General features: G+C 53.1%; 1 protein-coding gene and 2 non-coding genes across 11 annotated transcripts in view; 1 reads left to right on the top strand and 2 right to left on the bottom strand.

The window, feature by feature from the left end:
• The window catches only part of RBFOX3 (RNA binding fox-1 homolog 3), a 447,315-nt gene that overhangs the window by 61,638 nt on the left and 371,789 nt on the right, over positions 1 to 13,888 (top strand). The window lies entirely within an intron of this gene.
• Positions 2,218 to 2,293, bottom strand: LOC115842795 (small nucleolar RNA U2-30). Its single transcript, XR_004035476.1, has one exon. It is a non-coding gene; the product is annotated as a small nucleolar RNA U2-30 (small nucleolar RNA).
• On the bottom strand, positions 2,501 to 2,615 carry LOC115842796 (small nucleolar RNA U2-19). The gene has a single exon (XR_004035477.1). It is a non-coding gene; the product is annotated as a small nucleolar RNA U2-19 (small nucleolar RNA).

Here is a 13,888-nt window from a genome sequence, read left to right as displayed (position 1 = left end):
CCAGGGCCCTGGCATAGGCCCTCCCTGTGTTGGAATGGTCATCCCCACCCAGGCGACTTTGTCCTTGGGAGTTGGCCATCCTGTCTTGCCCTGTGCCCCCCCAGAATGTGGCCTGGCCAGGCCCTCTGGCCATGCAGCTGACCTGTGAGCCCAGGAACCCCAGAGGGGCAGCTGGGCCATTTTCTACCCTCTGGATCACCTGTGGACCCAAACGTTGGGGTGAGTGCTCTGGGGGATGAGCGAGAGTGTGAAGGTATAGTGAGAGTGAAGACAGCCGGCTCCCGGTGACATCTCCTGAGGGCAGGCAGGGAAGAGCCTTGCTGGGGAGAGGGCCCCACAGGCTGACCAGCTCCCAGGGGCATCTGGGTCCTCCCCCTTCTTCTTACTGACCTGGGCTTGGTGCAGGTGTCCATCCTCCCACCCCCTCGGGCAGGGCTGGGGAGAGTGAGGCCCACCCTGACCTCAGGGCCGAGCACTTGGTCCATGGGAGATACTGTGCTCTTAGCTGTGACTGGTTCTGCCTAATGAGACAAGAGGAGTATCTTCCAGCAGGGAGGGTCAGCTTCCGGGAACACTTCTTGGCTTCTAAGAGAGGCCTCAGGACGTTGTTATAGATCTACTGCAGCCATCCTGCTTCCAGCCTGACGGGAGGGTGCAGAGCGGGCAGGGGGCAGAATCTGTGTTCTTGTGACACAGAGAGGTGCTGAATCACCCAGCCCTGCACCAGCTGTGGCCTGGACTTCCCGTCGTGTAGCATCACTCTAGGCACCAGGAGGCCTACATATCAGCCCCTGAAGTTGTGTCTCCCAGGGCCACCAGCACCCTGAGTCCCTGAGCCCTGTTCTCCCGGGGTTCAGCCTCTAGGGAGCCACTTGTTAAAGTGGCTCCCACCTGGAAGGAGATCCTAGCTTTATTTCATACGTGGCAGGTTGGCATTTCCCTAAAGCAGCTTCCCTGAAGTGCACAGAAAAGATAAGCAATAAACCAGAAGCCACCGGTGCTTGGCACCCGTGATGCTTTACAAGCTCGGATTTGGGTCACAGTGAATCTAAGGCTGGCATAGCTTACGGCCAGTCACCCTTGGTTCTGCCCCAGGACAATCTCGTCCTTGGATTTTCAACCAAGCTGCGGGGACCAGTGGTAGGAATAGCTGCTTGCTGGTCCTGAGGCTGGACTGGGGGGTGGTTCTCAGCCCCTCCAGCACCCGGGCTCATCCTACTCTGGTGAGGGCCTGAGTCTGTGCAGAACTGCTCTCAGTGCCCCAACCCCTGGTCCCTGGAGAGGAACCCTGTGTTTTTGGCCCCAGGATTTCTCCTGACCCTGCAGGAGCCCTTTTTGTCCTTCTTGGATTTGGCCCTGGCTCTGGCCCTTACAAGCCTGCTGGTGTTCTCCATTCATTTCCCCCTGTTCTGTTGGGCTCACGGCGGGAGAAGAAGGCCGCAAACACGGTGAGGCCATTGTGGGAGGGAGCCCGGGAGCTCTGCCTGAGCCTTGTCCGTGAGCAGCCCTGTTGGGCCGTCCCTAAGCTCTTTGCACTTCTTCTGTCGTCATCGTGAAACAGCAGACCCAGCCTGAGCTCCCATTTCATATTTGAGGGACATACCTCCTTCTGGCAGAGCAGCTGTGAGTCCTGGATTCAGGTTCCTCACTCCTCCCACCTCTGTATGTGCCCCTGGTGGGTCTCTCCTTGGGGAATGGCTTGACAAAGTCCAGATGACTGCAATCTTACCGTCCCCAAACTACCATAGACATCTTACCTGAGGTCTTAGCCTACTTTGGCTGCCGTGACAGAATACCACAGACTAGGTGGCTTAAGCAGCAGAAATTTATTTCTCACAGTTCTGGAGGCTGGCAGTCTGAGATCAAGATGTGGTGTGGTCAGGTTCTGGTCAGGGCCCTCTTCCTGGCTTGCAGACTGCTGCCTTCTTGCTGTCCTCACATGGTGGGGAGAGGACTCTGGTGTTTCTTCCTATTAGGACACTAATCCCATCATGAGGGCCCAACCCTCATGGCCTCATCTAACCCTGATCACCTTCCAAAGGCTCGACCTCCAAATACCATCACATTGAGGGTTAGGGCTTCAACATACGAATTTTGTGGGGACACAATCATTCAGTCCATTAAACCTGCGGTAAGAGGAAGTCAAGTCAGCCCTTCAGAACTATGAGGTTGTTTGTTTCTGAAGACATCGCCAGCCAAGGGGAGCACCCCCTACTTTGAGCTCAGATCAAGGGTAGAAATGTTCATAGTTATAGTTATAAAGGTCAGTAGCAAAACCTTTTCATCGTTGCTCAGAACTGATTACCTTTCATACACGTACATCCCCACCCCAATCTCACTCATCCATCAACAAATCCTCAGATATCCACCATCGCCTTTATACACACACACACACACACACACACACACACACACACAGACACACACACACACACACACACACACACACACACCCCTAGACATAACCCCTTGTTGTTTTAAATTACTCTATACTGTTGCTTCTCAGAACTATAGGGATCACGCATAGGTAGACTAGACACACACACACAGGGATCACGCATAGGTAGACTAGAAGGTTTTTAGATGCTCAGATCTGGCTATTTTCATCATTGATCCATTTCAGTAAGAGAAGATCTCAGAGAAGGGGGCTCTCTTTTGAGTGTCATGTCTTTAAGTCAGGTTTGGTTTTTTTAATATTGTAGAATTTGGACTAAAGAGGAAAATAACTTTAAAAAATCATATTTTTCTGTAACCTGTAGAGCTGATTTGTTGACAAAGATCATTTTCCTATTTAATGCTTAATTGCAGTGTTCTGTATTATAAAATTTTGCTCTCCTGTCTTCAGCTGTCCTTTTAGTATCCTTTGGCCAATTCAGCCATTTAAAAATGATGTTGTGGAAGAATACTTAGTGATTTGTTATGAGACATAGTTAAATGGAAAAAAGTTACAAAATGGAATGTACAGTATGATCCCACTTGGTACCAAAATATATATTCTATGCATAGGAAAGTCTGGGAGGGTATATATGCTCAAAATGTTAACAGGAGTTATTTCGGGGTAGTGTGATTGTGGGTTATTTTAAATTTTCTTCTTTTTGCATATGTGTAGTTTCTAAATTTTCTGCAGTGAATATGTATCACTTTTATAATAAGGACACAATTATAACTACAGATCTTACCAAAGGCTGCTCAGACTCCCTGACCACAGGGGGCTGAGGTCGCCCCTCCTGTGCTGTGCAGCTCCCATGCTCAGCCCCAGGTGCCTTGGGGGCCACACACCAAAACCTTCCCTCCCACACTCCTGGGACTCTGGGCTGTGCAGAGCTGATGCTGGTTTTCCCTAGTATTGAAGGGACCTGGAGACCCCTCCCTGACAGGTGGGTTTATCACCACCCTCCTTGACGGGCCTCTAGTCCTCTATTCTACCCATGCCAGCCAATGGGTGTGCCGGGGGCATGGCCGGGTGAGTCCAGGGACGTGGCCAGGGCGTGGCCTCGGGAGGATTTCTGAGGCCTGAAACCCCCATTGCTGGAGGAGGGTGCTGTCTCATCCCTAGGGCGGTCCTGTGAGAAAAACAAAGGGCAGAGGCTGCGTGGTAGAGAAGGTCAAACCCCAGTTCCCCCACCAACTAGCTCGTGGTCGACTCTCTGAGCCTCAGCTTCCTTAACCTACAAAATGAGGGTGATGCTGTGAAAATGAGTTGAAATACGAGGGTCAAGTACCTTGGGTGGGGCTTGAAACAGGACAGGTGCTGAGTACATATGCATCCTTTTTCTGTCCTTTAAGGAATGTATAGTCCAGTTGGGGACACGCCCACCCTGGTATAAACCAGTAAAGTCCACTGGGAGAGCTTCTGCGTGTCAGTGGACATTGAGCTCCAGATTGCTCAGAGCTAGTTCAACAGCAGTCATCCATTCTTCAACACCCACGCGTGCGTGTACATACACGTTTTTAATAGTCGCCTGACAGAAGAAATCATGGAGCAGGAACTGGTCCCTGTGGCCTTGCTTGTGTCCTCGGAGTCTACTATGCAGGTGATTCAACAGTAGCCACCCCTGGACAGGGCAGCAGTCATGCTCTCCAGCATCATCAAGACAGGGCCCAGAGGCCAGAGCCCCAGGATTACTCCTGGCTGGTCTGTCCTGGACAGCGGCTGCAGGAGCAGAGGGAGGCTCCCTACTTTGAAGGCGTGGGCCTCTGTCACTGGCCTCTGTCACCTCCCTCTCCTCTGACCTCCCAAATGTAGTCTTCTGCCCAGTCCACTGACCTTGGACCTTGGATCTGTCCACTTCTGTTCATCTCCTTGGCCACCAGCACCATCGTCAGCTTTCCTGCCTGCAGCCTTGATGCTTCTGTCCTGCAGAGAGGCGTCTTCCCACACTGCAGGTCTGCTCGTGCTGACCCCTGCCTCACCCACTCTGTGCTGGCCAAGGGCTCTGCACGGTCCAGGCTGGCTTTGCTGCCAGCCACCCCAGCCTGCCTTTAGGGCCATGATGTGGTGGATGTTACAACAGGGAAACTGAGTCTACCTCTCCCCCTCCCTCCCCCACTCCTGTGCAGTTCTCATGCAGATCTATCACACAGCAGAGGACACCTTGTGATGTCCTGGCGAAGCAGGTGAGAGGTGTGAGGGTGCTTCTGGTGATACCTCCCTACAAGAAATCAGATGAGGGCTAAAAAAACGCTGAGGAGAGCGCTGTGCCGTCTGCCCCGCTTCCTGGAAACCTGAGCCCTGACACAGCAAAATCGAGGCATGAGTGTTCAGATGACAAGAGGACCCTCTCTGGCTGCAGCCCCCTCTTGAATTGGTGTTTGCTCGAGCCCATTGCTGGTGAGCATGTCTGTGTGTGTGGAGGGAGCTGATCGGCGAGCTGGCCAGGAGAGAAGTGTTTCTGAGATGGAGGTGAATCACTGTGAACATGATTGGATTTACAAAAATTGGTTTGACACAAACTTTCAGGAATCCATCTGCGCTCCATGAGAGGTAGAGCTATTCCCTTGTCTAGATTCCCAGGAAGCTTATGTTCTGGGGAAACTGGGTGTATTTGCTGCCAAAAGAGGCTCTATTTTTAGGCAAATGTGAGAAAGGGAAGGGGAGCCCAGAGGTGGGGGCCGAGGCGCCCTGGGTGGGGACATACTGTTGGGAATAGTGGTGAAGGGAGCAGCCCTTGGGCTGGGGATTGGGACCCGACCTCAGAGTGTCTGCTACCTTTTTCCTTTTGGGAAAGAGTTTCCCTTCTGCAAGCACCTCCGTGGGCTGGGATGTGATGGTGCGGCCATGAGTGGATCTTTCTGTCTCCTCCCCCTACCCATGCACTAAGATGAATACCAAAAGCTACCAGCCATCACGCGTTCTAAATTTACAAGGTACTTGTCCTTCACTGGTTGCTTAAAAGTGAAGCTGCCTTAGATGACGAGGATGCTAGAGCTGGAGGAGCATGGCAGCTGCCAGCTTCCTGGGCCCCACCTGCCGGCCTGGGCCACCCTCTGAGTGCTGCGACCTCCTCACCCCACCTGGGACCTCCTTGCAGGGCTGCGATCAGAGGCCGCGGGGAAGGGTGGGCTTGCAGCAGGAGCCCTTCCCCTGAATGCAGGCGCAGTCTGTGCGGGGACTGAGAGGTAGGGTCTGGGGACTTGGCAACGACACCGATGTTTCTCTGTGCTGCACCTTCCAGGAGGGAGCCTGCTGTTCTCTTTTCTTCACTGCCAGAACCGGCCAAGTCCTCGGTCTGGTGGAGCCCCTGGACTGCAGGGGCAACGCTCCAAGAGAGCTTGGGGGGCACAAGCAGGCACCACCAACCCCAAGCTGCTTAGGGTCCACCGCTGAAAACAGACCCTCTTAAAATGCACACGCCCTTGGAGGAGCTGCCCCCCGAGCTCCCGGAGGTCCATCATCTGCGCTCCTTCAGCACTCTGCACACGCCTTATGGTTCTGTAATGATGATCCATATGGGCTTTATCACGGTTCCCCCAGCCCTGCTGTGGACACCCTGAGGGCTGGGACAGAGTCTCATTGTCTCTGAAGCCCCAGGGCCTACACGGGCCAGCACCCAAGGGTAGAGTGAGTGAATGAACTGGGGGCAGACCACCACCCGCCCTGGTTTCTCCTGGTCTGGCTTGTAGGACTGGCTTGCCTCTTGGTGCTGAATTTCATGGACGGATTTCATCACAACCTCAAAATAAAAGACTGTCAACTGAGCCCCAGGTGAGCAATCACTGGGCATGGGCTGAAGCACGAAGATAGAGATGGCAAGATTCTGGCCCATATGCATCTCATACGCTCGTGGGGGGCTGGCAGGTGTTTATTCACAGAGAGGACCGAGGGCCAAGGCGATGAGAGAGGGTGAGGAACACGGCATTTTCAGTAAGTCACCCCCTCACCATCCCTGAAACACACATGCAAAGATTCATTGCAACTCTCCATGGCAGGAAGGGCTGCTGGCCTCCCAGATGCGCAAGACCAGAGGGCGGAGGCCCAGAGGCCTGGGATGCCTGGACCCTTGCAGATGCCCGGGTTCGGGGGAGGTTGGGTGCGTGTGGGCAGGAGGATGATGTGGGATTCAGACAACGGATCTAGGCAGGCTCAGTGGATGGGGCCATTGGACTCCAGGGCCAAGAAGCCCTCAGAACAGGGCCCCCTGGCTGGGTGTGAACCAGTCACCCTTGTGAGCTGGCTGGACAATGAATTGTAGATGAAAGTTTCTCCCTAGGTTTGATTTTTGTCCTAAAAATGTTCTGGCCACTTGGGTTTTTATCTTTATTCTGGAATTCTCTTAGTTTGGGCTTCCTGTCCTGAATCACATCAGAAATACTCTACCACTTCACAGCATGTTCCCTTCTCTGAAAACACAGTTTACTTCCAGGTAACAGTGCAGGTGCCTGACCCTAGCTTGGCCTCTCCAAAGGTCACAGAGTGCCTTTGCTTTGCCAGAAATGAGGTTTTCCTCCAGGGCAGGTAAGAGGAGAACACTGCTGGTGGGTCCTCTCTCCATGGTGGGGTGCATTTTTGTCTTTGCATCCCATTAAAAATCCCCCCATCCAGGCTTTGTGTAAGTTCAAACCAGCTCTCATAGAGTTGAAATGCTCTGGAGCAGGGCTCTGCAAACTTGTTCTGTCATTGGCCAGGTAGTCAGTATTTTAGGGCCAGACGGTCTCTGTCACAACAACTTAACTTGGCTGTCAGCGTGAAAGCCACCTTAGATAATATGTAAGTGAATGAATGTGACTGTGTTCCAATAACTTTGTTTATAAAACAGGTGGCGAGCTGGGTTTGGCCCCTAACCTTGATTTGCTGACCTGTTCTGGAGCTTCCAGGGACACCCAGAAGCTTTCAGGCCCATCTTCCTCCCTTTGGAGAATGAAAGGCTCTTCTTCCTTTTCTCCTTCCTTCCTCCAGCTCGCTTGGAGCTCCCTTGACTGGTAACGCCCCAGACGTTCCCCGGCATCACCTCCCATGACATGTGTGTACGTCTAGCCCATCATCTCCTTTAGAAGGTCCCTCCTCTTGCACAGACTTGCATCTGCTACCGGGGTCTGCGGCCAGCTGCTTCCACATGCCTTCCCGATTACACGGGCCACCTCTGCCCTTCAGGACTGGCCAGCTCCTGCATTGGGCACCTCGCCGGTGGCCAGCTGCCTCACCCCCACTCTAGGTCCCTCCCTTCTTTGTCTGAATCCCACTAGGCACTCCTGGCCCCCAGTACCCCTCTCTCCTGGGAGCCACAGAACTGGTTCCATGGGTGTTTGAAAAACTTAGGTTCTAAGTGACAACTTTTCTCTGAATGCCTCTCTTTACCTCTTACTGGAAGTCAGACTTTGCTTCTTAACTGTCAGACCTCAAGCCCACCTGTGAGCCAGGTGATGTACGGGGGGTTGGAGGGGGGAGAGGGGTAAGCCCTTGTTGGGCTTTGCAGCATCTTGTCAAACAAAAAGAAAATGATCTTTTTTTCCCCTAACTTGTTTTTGGAAATAACTGTAGACTTGCAGGAAATTGAAAAATCAGTGCGCAGAATCCTAGGTACCCTTCACTGGGGTGAGAGTGAGTTTTTGATGGCAAGAGTATCCTTTGGGCACTAAGAGAGGTCTTAAAAGAAACGGTTTGGAGTTGACTCCGAGTGATGTTTTCCTGTCCCATCTGCACCTGCTCACTGTGCTACCTGGGGGCAGTTACTTAGCCCTCCTACCTTCATTCTGCCAGGTAGTTTTTGAGCATCTACCCCGAGGCCCTGAAGCAGGGGCTGGGGGCACAATGGGCAAGGAAAATAAACACCACCCCAGTTACACCAACACCTATGAAGTCGCAGGTGGGAAGGAGAGGCCCTTGGAGGGGCTGTGATGGGGAGGTGTCTGCAGGGCCCCGCTCCCCTGAAACCTCTAGGGGAGAATGTTTCCTGGCCTCTTCTGGTTTCTGGTGGTTGCCAGCAGCCCTCGGTGTTTCTCGGCTTGTAGCTGCATCACTCCAGCCTCTGCCTCCATCGTCACATGGCCTTCTCCCTGTCTCTGTTCTCTCTCTTCTTGTAAGGACACCCATGATATTGGATTAAATGCCCTACTCCAATTATGACCTCATCTTAACTTACATCTTATTATATCTACAAAGACCCTGTTTTCAAATAAGGTCACATTGAGAGGTACCAGGTGTAGGGGCTTCATCATATATTTTGGGGGGGACACAATTTGACCCACGGCAAACACTGACCAAGCAGAAAGAGGGAGAGGCCAGGATTCCGTGTTCCACTCTGCTCCGCTGGGACCCCGCTGTGCCCTCTCCCCTCTTCTTGGAGCCCCTCCCGGCTTGTTTTAATGAGGTGCTGCCTAACAGCAGACTCAGTGAGAGGCAGTAACAGGCGCACTCTTCTATTATTGTGGCTGCCAGCACTCCAGGACCAACTGGGTTTACAAAAATAAAGTTGTATCATCTGCTGCATGTACCGCATCCCCTAAAACAGGTTATTAAGGGGAAGTGGGGAATATCGGAAGCAGATGGAGGAGTCTTTGATTTGCATAAGGTGCCATTTGCATGGCTCAGAAGCCTCCAGGGAGGGAATAATGTATAGAAATACACATACGTAAGCCCTTGGTTGGGAAACAGAGGCACACTGATCAACCACAAAAATAGATGCGCGAGAGACCGGGCTGGAGGGAGGGGGAGGCGGGCGGAGAGGATAACAAGCAAAACTAGTGCCCAGCACAGAACTCCAGGCACAGCTGCGGGGCGGCCCTCCCTCCAGCTTCTTTTCCAGCACTGTGATTTCAGAACTGATGGATTTTATACATGCAACGGCAGGATGGTATTTCCAAAAGATCTGGCTTTTCTTCTCTCTCCCAGAAGGGCAATTGGTTAAAAAAAAAAAAAGAAAGACAAGGAAAAGAAGAGCATAGTTACCAGCAAGCTGGCTGGATGATCCTGGCAGACAGGAGTTTGTGCATGCTTTCGGGGTCCCCCGGTGCAGAAGAGAGATAGTCCTGTGCACAGAAACAGCTGAGAGTGAGGGGTTCAGAGAGTGGTGATCCCGCCAGGAGAGGAGAGGAGAGGAGAGGGTGGGCTCAGGATGGCGATACCTGACCTTGGGATTGGCCACTGGTGTGGAGGGGCTGGCAGGTGCTCTGTGGGTCTGCCACCTGTGAGGTCCTTCTGTGTCCCAGCCCCTCGCAGTCCTCAGCCTTGCTGGCCGCAGTGCTAAGAGCAGGAGGGGCTGGCTGGTGTCACACAGTGGTTTTGTTTCACACCTTCTCAAGTGCCTGGTTCTCTCACCAACACAGGTGTCAGAGGAAGATGGGAGATGGGTCCCTGTCTGCACAGGGCCCTCTGCAGGCCTGGTTCATCTGCGCCCTGATCTTTTATTTATTTATTTATTTATGGCTGTGTTGGGTCTTCGTTTCTGTGCGTGGGCTTTCTCTAGTTGCGGCGAGCGGGGGCCGCTCTTCATCGCGGTGCGCGGGCCTCTTGCTGTCGCGGCCTCTCTTGTTGCGGAGCACAGGCTCCAGACGCGCAGGCTCAGTAGTTGTGGCTCATGGGCCTAGTTGCTCCGCGGCATGTGGGATCTTACCAGACCAGGGCTCGAACCCGTGTCCCCTGCATTGGCAGGCAGATTCTCAACCACTGCGCCACCAGGGAAGCCCCTGATCTTTTTTTGTGGTACGCGGGCCTCTCACCGTTGTGGCCTCTTCTGTTGCGGAGCACAGGCTCCGGACGCGCAGGCTCAGCGGCCATGGCTCACGGGCCCAGCCGCTCCACAGCATGTGGGATATTCCCGGACCGGGGCACAAACCCGTGTCCCTTGTATCGGCAGGCGGACTCTCAACCACTGCGCCACCAGGGAAGCCGCCCTTGATCTTTTAATTGTATGTACCAGGGTGACAGAATTCAGAGCCAGTGTCCGTTTCATGTCCAGCCACTGGGACATGGTTTAGCCAGAACAGAACTACCCCCACCTCCCGCCCACCTTTGATTTGTCAATTCCAGTGTCCTCCGCTCTGACCATTCTGAACTCTGCAGATCAGGCACTTCCTATTTTATGACCCGTTTCAGTAGTGGGGCTGGGGGCCACTCCTTGGCTGGGCACGTGGGCTGCTGTCCTGCCCTCACTTTCTGTTAGTGCCTGTCGATGTGGGAGTAGCACCCACCTACCTCCCTGGGACTTAATACTCTGACAAAGGTGACAAAAAATATGGACGACAGTTAGGGTCACCTCTCCTTTGGGAAGGAAGCCACTTGGCTCAATGCCACAGTCCAGTTTCATAGATGAGCCGGCCTCCTCCCGAGCCATGTGAGTGCTGCCCACTGGCTCGCTGACCGAGGCAGCTGGCTGAACACCGTGGGGCTGGGCTCCCCTCTTTGTGCCTAGTTGTTGCTTGAAGGAGGCCGCCCAGCAGGGCTACACTCCCCAGGCCTCACGCTCCTGGGGGTCACGCGACTAGTTCTCCCTGGTGGGCTGTGAGTGGAAGTGACGCCTGTCACTTCCGGGCAAGGGGGTGAATACTGTGGGGGGGCAACCTCCTTCCCCTGGGCTGTGGCTGAGAGACACCAGGGAGACTGTGGGTCCCTGCATCCCTGCGTGGAGGCCAGGCTTCAAGCTGAGTCTGACTGCAAGAGGTGTTGGGACGTGAGGACCCTTGTACAGCAGTTGGCTTGTCCTGGTGAAACCAGCCACTTTCCTTGTGCTTTTCTACCAGGCTGGAGGTCAGCCATTTCCATCCTGGGTGGGTGACATCCCCAGCATTTTGCCAGTTATCTCAAGAGATTTTGTAAAAATTTTAAATAAAAATGAGTTTCCATGCCTTTTGGCTTGAAATTTATACACATAGGGTATATACTCAGACAAGAAAAGAGATTTCCATTACAAAACTCCAAGCTTAGAAAAATAGATGGTGATGAGTGATATTACAATATACTTCTCAGAGAATTCCAGCCAGGTGCCTTCAGGTGTTGAGATCCTGACGAGAGTAAAAACTTCAATTTGCGGCTTCCCTGGTGGCGCAGTGGTTGGGAATCTGCCTGCCGATGCAGGGGACACGGGTTCGTGCCCCGGTCCGGGAGAATCCCACATGCCGCGGAGCGGCTAGGCCCGTGAGCCGTGGCCGCTGAGCCTGTGCGTCCGGAGCCTGTGCTCCGCAACGGGAGAGGCCACAGCAGTGAGAGGCCCGCGTACCGCAAACAAACAAACAAACAAACAAACTTCAATTTGACTTACACGTTTGTGATTAGAGAGAGCTTCAGAGGTACAGATAGTCCTTCCCCATTGGGGTTGAAATGGGGGTAAGAGAGAGCTCTGTCGTTAGAAATGAAACTGAAATTGCCAGGGCACAACCCCTCTGGAAAGAATAGGAATCATTTTCTTGGAAGTGAGGACAGCGGGCTTTCTTCCTTGCTGGGAAGGTCATTGGTGAATCCAGGTAAGCGCAGTAGAGGGGCCTGCTGGATGATGTGGAGGTCTTTGCCTTCTGGCTCACCTGGTCCGTGGCAGACTAGAGATTCTTGCCACCTGATGTACCTGTGGTCCTTTAATTTCCAGCAGCCTTGTCAACCAGGGGAGGTTTTGCTCCCAGGGGACGTTTGGCATTGTCTGGAGACATCTTTGTCACAGCTTGGGGGGCAGTGGTGGTGCTCTGGCATCTAGAGGGTGTAGGCCACAGATGCTGCTCAACACCTGACTGTGCCCAGGACAGCCCCACCTGTCAGTGGTGCTGAGGTTGAGAAACCTTGATTTACAGGGGCAACTGGCAAGGTTGGGAGGTGCTGGAGGGTCCTTTCCATGCTAAAGCCATGAAGACAGCATTCTTTAAGCATCACGATGGGCACTTATCCAATGGTGAATTATATGCCAGAATCCTTGTTATCCAGTTATGTGACTGTGTCGGTCCTGAGCTCGTGGTGCCTGGAGAGATTCTGTGGGAGGGGTGACTTCTCTACCTCTCAAGGCACGAGACAAAGCAGGGCTGCTTTTACAATTGCTCCTCCAGCAGAGGCGTTTGCTTCCAGATGCGACGCCCTGTGCTCAGTCCAGACTCAGCACTTCCTGGGGGCAGCAGGCCTGGACCCAGCGTTCTGCACATTGTTGGGGGAGAGCTTTCACCACTTGAAGCTGACATCCCAGGGAGGGGGCCTTGCTGCATATTCAAGAACACTGCTTTGCAATGGAGCCCCAGGGAGGACATGCTGGGCAGGAGAGAGAAGCCGTTGTCTTGCTGCTGTTTCTCCTCTTTAAAACCGCTGAAAGGCTGGAGCAGAGCTCTGCTGCCTCCACCAAGCTGAGCGGGGGGAGGAGAGGCTGAGTTAGACGCACAGGAAGCCACTTGCCCACGTTAATGCTGAGACTGTTTGTAAATATTGGTTCTAGGGAACCAGCTCTAACCTGCAGTTTGTCTGCCGTGTGTTGGTAAACCTGCCTGAACATCACTCTCTGCAATACCCTTCTGTCAAACTCATTTTTTTTTCCAAATGGGGAATAGAATTATTTTATTAGCTCAGAACTCTCCAGAATCCTGGGCTCCCCTCCCTGGTGGGAGAGTGGAAGGTCCCCATCACAGAATGGGGTCCTGGGGATCATTTAACCCAACTTTGGTTTTAACGGTGGAGAAACTGAGGCCCAGAAGGGAAAATCGATGAGGTGGTCACAAGTGCAGGACTGAAATCCCAGCCTTTCATCTCCCAGGACAATGCCTACTCCCCCTGAGGAGGTGAAACCCCACGACCCCTTAGTGATGTCAACTCATTTTGGTGGCACTGAGGCTGGAAGGGGAGTAGGAGATTCAGGACACGGAAACTGTGGGAGGTAAGATATCAGGTTGCTGGATATCCTGATGTTGGCAGCTTTGAAAGGTTTGACTTTGATTAGTTTTGCATTTCATCAAATTGCATTTAATTTTTGTATTTGGGCTTCCCTGGTGGTGCAGTGGTTTAGAGTCCGCCTGCCGATACAGGGGATGCGGGTTCGTGCCCCAGTCTGGGAAGATCCCACATGCCGCAGAGCGGTTGGGCCCGTGAACCATGGCCGCTGAGCCTGCGCGCCCGGAGCCTGTGCTCCGCAACGGGAGAGGCCACAACAGTGAGAGACCTGCGTACCGCAAAAAAAAAAAAAAAAAAAAAAAAAATTTGTGTGTTTGCCAGTCTTTCTCTCTCTCATTGGGCAGACAGCTGTCCCACCCCTGGTTGTACTCCTGGCATCTGGGCTTGCCCAATGCTCAGGGCTCAGGCTCAGTAACTCCTGTTGAATGAACCAATGGATTTCTTGATCACCTCTCTTTGATCAGCTCATGGGGACACTTAACTTGGAAGAGAGAAACTCATTGACTAGAACTTTGGTCTTTTCACTGTGATGTTGTGACTGAATGTTTGCAACCTCCCAATATTCATGTCTTTAAAATGAATCCCCAGTGTGATGGTATG

This window comes from Globicephala melas, chromosome 20, assembly GCF_963455315.2.
Source record: "Globicephala melas chromosome 20, mGloMel1.2, whole genome shotgun sequence".
Classification (NCBI taxonomy): domain Eukaryota; kingdom Metazoa; phylum Chordata; class Mammalia; order Artiodactyla; family Delphinidae; genus Globicephala; species Globicephala melas.
The sequence above is the reverse complement of the archived record's forward strand: the minus strand, read 5'-3'. Positions and strand labels throughout refer to the sequence as shown.